The 5,000-nt window shown below is 37.6% G+C and overlaps 1 long non-coding RNA gene and 1 pseudogene across 1 annotated transcript in view; one reads left to right on the forward strand and one right to left on the reverse strand.

The window, feature by feature from the left end:
* Nucleotides 1–5,000, reverse strand: part of LOC138035546 (uncharacterized) — a 44,577-nt gene that overhangs the window by 10,442 nt on the left and 29,135 nt on the right. The gene's annotated exons all lie outside the window — the stretch shown is intronic.
* Nucleotides 1–5,000, forward strand: part of LOC138035547 (uncharacterized) — a 14,634-nt pseudogene that overhangs the window by 9,181 nt on the left and 453 nt on the right.

The raw sequence follows: 5,000 nt of genomic DNA on the forward strand, positions 1-5,000 counted from the left end.
CGAGTTTAGTGTCATAAGGTCATTCAGGTCATTCGCGGTCTATCCTTGCTAGTTTTACCCTCCTTACCCGCCCTGAGCTACTATTTTATTGCCTATAGTTTTCAATAAACTGATTTTGCCCCAAACTCGAGCGTCTCTTAGTGCCTACTAATTCATTGTGATACTTGTTTACAGTAAAGTTGTGTTATTCACCTTCAGATGTAGCAGATAACGAAAGCCTGTGTATATAGATGTATCTGTTTTGGGTTAAAATTTTTTCAATCAAATTTATTTGTTCGAACTAGTTTATTTTTTTAAACTGTTTATTCTTATCAACTGTCCAAAAGGGCAGAAATTTTTCAACCCCCTCCCCCCCTCCTATCTGACACACTTATCTTGCATCCAACTAGAGATTTCACAACTAAGGATTTTTGGTAAGCACTTATGGAAGATTGAATCATAAACCTCTGGATCAGGAGTCTATCCATTATACAACACTGGTGACTGATGCAAAGTAACCAATTTGTTGATATGCTGACTTTTTACATCCAACGCTTTCTACCATCTTACATGCAAGGCCCCTAAGTTTTTTTCAGAATGGCAGAGGCCATAGAAGAATAATATGTTGATAAAGAGCACTTTTACTGGAAAATGCATTCTATTTCTAGCATATCTATTAATAGGAAACTGATGCTAACTGAAAGTAACTGGTATCTACAGTACTGCCTGAAAGTATTGACCCCTTTACCGCGTCATTGCCGCGTCACCCTGTCACAACTTTCCCTTAGTATTCCCGCGATAGGCCGATTTTCTGCCGAGGGAAATTTACGGCTAGGCTCCAAAGTTGCTGCGGGAAAGTCAACCGAGGTAAACCCTCTGTAATTAAAATTCCGCGGTAGAGTTGTAAATGGTTTCCCTTGACTTTGTGTTTCGATAAGCCAGATTATGATGTTGAAACGCCACCGAAGAACAGGAACTGAACAAGTTTCGGTTGAAAATTGCGAACATTACAGAGGATCATACCCGATAGTCATGGAACTTGGCTGCCTTTACTTTCCTTTTACATGCGAATAGAATATCTGTAGCCAGAATCTTCCGACCACATTTGAAACCTTCTTTGCAACATATTTTGATTGCAGTGATTATTTCGAAGACTTCTTGTGGACTGTTCATTCGAAGGTTCGACAAGTCGATTTCGTGGACGTTTGTCCCGCTTGCGTGGACTTTGCCATCATCACATTTTTAAGTTTTATTCATTTCAGTTTATGGGAGAACATGTCCGCTTGTTTTTTGCAGCTCAGCGCTCGGAACATACATTTATCATCTCGATATCCTACAGCGGCAGAGCGTTTTGACAAAATTTATACAAAACTGTAAGCTAACATGTCCAGGGTCTGGTTGACCCGCTCTTGCAATGCCCGTGTTGAAAGGTATAAAACTACTCAAGCTAGATAATGTCCCTAATCACTGTCCAAAACGTTAGTATTGCAGATTCACTTTAAATTGACTGAAATATTGGGTTGCTGGTCATGGAGAATTTACATAACACATTCAACATATCCTCGAAAACCTTGCATGACCAACCGTTCGTTGTTCAAAGTAAGAATAATGTAATATTACTCTTGTGGTTTACTAATGCGACATTACTTTCCAAGTTGTTTAACTGTAACAAATTACAAAAAGAAAATCACTCCAAGGAAGCCAAACCCCTGAACTAGTAGAAAACTATTTCATCTCAACTGAAAAGGTTTTCGTGCTCTGGTTAACATTTGATGAAAGATGGTTCGAACATCGGACTTTGTCAAGTTAAGAATTACGTCGTTCTTTAGGCGAAATTTCAAAATTTCCCAAGTTTGTTACGCTTGCTGGTTTTGCATCTTTATAATTCGTATACAAACAATGAGCATGCAGATGATTTAGAGACTTCATTTCTACACTAATCACAGTCTATTCCTAGATTTGTTTTCCATGCGCAGTTAACATACTGCAATTGCTATGATTACACATAACAATTTATTGCTGATGAAAGAGATGAAAAAAGAAACCATTCTTAAATTATTCGTCGGTATGTCAGGTCCCAAAATGGTACCAACAAAGGCTCCGATGCCTCGCAAGAATGTATCAATTAAAATTGAAATTTGACGAGTTTCACAATAATATGTGGAAGGAATACTGTACTTGCCTTTCACCAAAATGGTGATGATGAAAGGAAGACAATCGCACAAGTTTGAATTTCAAGTCTCCAAATAAAATAAGGTCAGCCTTGGATGAAAACAGACACAATCGAACCTTTTTCGAAACCAAACAAATTTTTCACGCACACATACAGTATTACAGCTTGGATAACAATGAATGTTTCGTTGGTTGGATAACACAGCTGTCGCTTACACTGTAGTTAATAACAGTATCTTGCTATCTTTACAGTAAAGAAGTCTTTGGATTTACATTATGTAAAGATAATAAAATTTGAGTCCTTACAGAAATCGCGCACTTTCTCATTTTGATTACGATTTCTTGCTTTAAGAATCGATTCTTCACACCATGAGATATAAAACTTGACAGTCTTCCGCTTATTTCACAAGTGCAGCAGATCATTGTTCTTTCCCGTGGCAAGCCTCATCTTTTCTCTCGCGGCTTTCCCGTGGCAAGCCTCATCTTTTCTCTCGCGGCAAATTGCACCTTGGTTTTACCAAGGGAAAAATTTGCATACCTCGTTGGCGCGCGACCACTACCTGTGGCAAAGACGAGGTATTGCCTCGTTCCAAACGGTCAATACTTTCAGGCGGTACTGTAGCATGAACAAAGATAACTTCTGATAAAACAACATGAGGTTTGCAGTACCAACATATTCAATAACCTTATCCTAACTTGAATGACATCTACTTTTCAGGGTAAGCTCTTCCCAACAATATTTAACTACTGGCAAAAATACCAAGCCAAAGTACTGGAAAAAGTGAAAGCCATCCAAGGGGGTGTTGTGGTTGCTGGAGATGGAAGACAAGACAGTATGGGGCACAGTGCCAAATTTTGAGCATATACAATCTTTTGCTGTATTTTGCCAATAATTTTTCACTTTGCTCTCATTCAGGTAGGGAAGAGGTCATTGTTTGCCCAGTATAGTTGGTACTGTTATTGTTTTGGCAAGGATGATATTTTATGGATGAGCACAGTGAGTGAATCTGTAATATATTGGTTTTAACTCAAGAAAAGTACCATCTTCATCATGCATGATTGTGATATTTCCTTTTGCAACTCAGACAAACATCTGACAACCTTAAGAAATAAACCACACAATTTTCAAAGGGTACGTCATTAACATCTTACAGTCAGGAAACAGAAAAATATACACCATGAAGGCTTAGGACATAGTTTTGTTTGAATTCAGCAAGTGGTCCATTTTTTACTAAACCTCTTGGCTTTAGATGACAGCTAAAGTGACTGTATAAATACTTGCACAGGATTTGAACAGCTCTTTTTATATTCTCCAGAGAAACCAAGCAGGCAGTAGTACAGCCATGGAATTCATGGGATTCAAACAGTGTATGGAATATTTGCTGGGCTGTGGTATCACAATAACAACTTTTATCTCTGACTGACACACTTCTATCGCAAGCCATTTGAGGAAAGTGCTGACCCACATCGTTCACTAGTTTGACATTTGGCATTTAAAGAAGAGTAAGTCAATCCTGTTTTTAAAGTGCATGCAAACCATTACAACAAGAAGAAAGAACTTTGAGTCCACATTATCAAGGCGTCTTACAATGAAAAATATAACCAAATTGGGAGAAAATAAAGCTAATGCATTTAAGCATTACATTTGCAAGGTCCAATGGTTTTTGTCTCCCTGGAACCTTGGGAACTGGTAGGAGGTGGCTTTATGCAAGGTACATGTAGCAATTTTAATACATCTGCTTTGACAATTTAATAATTATACCTGTCGGTCATAAACTTTAATGAACATGTAATACCTCCTAGCAGCAGCCAAGTTCGTAATGCCCTTGACACTGTTATCACTATTGTGTTGTTATTTTGCACATTTAGAAATAACAAAGGTTCTCAGCAAGCTGGCAAAAGAGAAAGGATGTGAGGTTTTGGCTGACTGGATTAAGCCATGTGAAAACCACCTTTTTTAGAGTGCCTCAACTACTTTCAGTGGTGATGGAAGAGTAATTTGGGCCAAATTCAAGACCTTTATGAGTCATATTATAAACGAGCATTCGTCCATTGATGATCTCCTATTTAATAGGTGTGGACATGACGAAATACATCCAAGAAAATGGCTCCATGCTGGTATGTTGCTCTATATAGAAAAATAATCTGTTCTTGTGTTTTACAGCAAACAACATGAAATACGTTTAATATTTTTCTCGTAATTTTTGGAATCTTAATTGGGAAAAATAATATAATTATTATGTTTGGTTTGTGGCTTTTAGGCTCTGTTACCTTTCAAAAACTCTGCACAGCTTTAACAAACAACAGTCTGGTAAAGGGAATGAAACAGGCATCGCCTTTTGCCCAAACAAGCTGCTTAGAAGGCTTCCACTTGCTGCTCAACCAATTTGCTCCGAAGATGATTGCATATTCGTATGTTGGAATGTATTGTAGGTAAATTAAAGTATTTCTGGTGGTCACTATGTTGGTCTGCATAATATGGTAGTCTATTGGTGCTGAGAAGTGTGTTTATGTATAATTTATTTTGTAACGCTTAACTGGACATCAATAAACATTAACTTGACTTGAAGGAGAAAGGTTTCTTGAGCACAAGGAACAACATATCCCTGTACAATGTAACAGGGCATAGAATTGAATGCTATTATGTGAGAGCATAATTGGTGTTTACCAGACTCTCAACATTGCTAGAGAAGTTCTCTTGTTTTTGTTTTTGCCCTATTCCCATATTTCCATAATTAAAGATAGTTTGCTTTCACAGGACCAATATAATTTCCCTTCTTCACAAAAGATTTAATTACATGCTAACAATTAAAGTGCACCTAACCCCAAAAAATGTTTTCGCTTAAATA

The sequence above is a fragment of the Montipora capricornis genome, unplaced genomic scaffold, assembly GCF_036669925.1.
Source record: "Montipora capricornis isolate CH-2021 unplaced genomic scaffold, ASM3666992v2 scaffold_420, whole genome shotgun sequence".
NCBI classification, from domain to species: Eukaryota; Metazoa; Cnidaria; class Anthozoa; order Scleractinia; family Acroporidae; genus Montipora; species Montipora capricornis.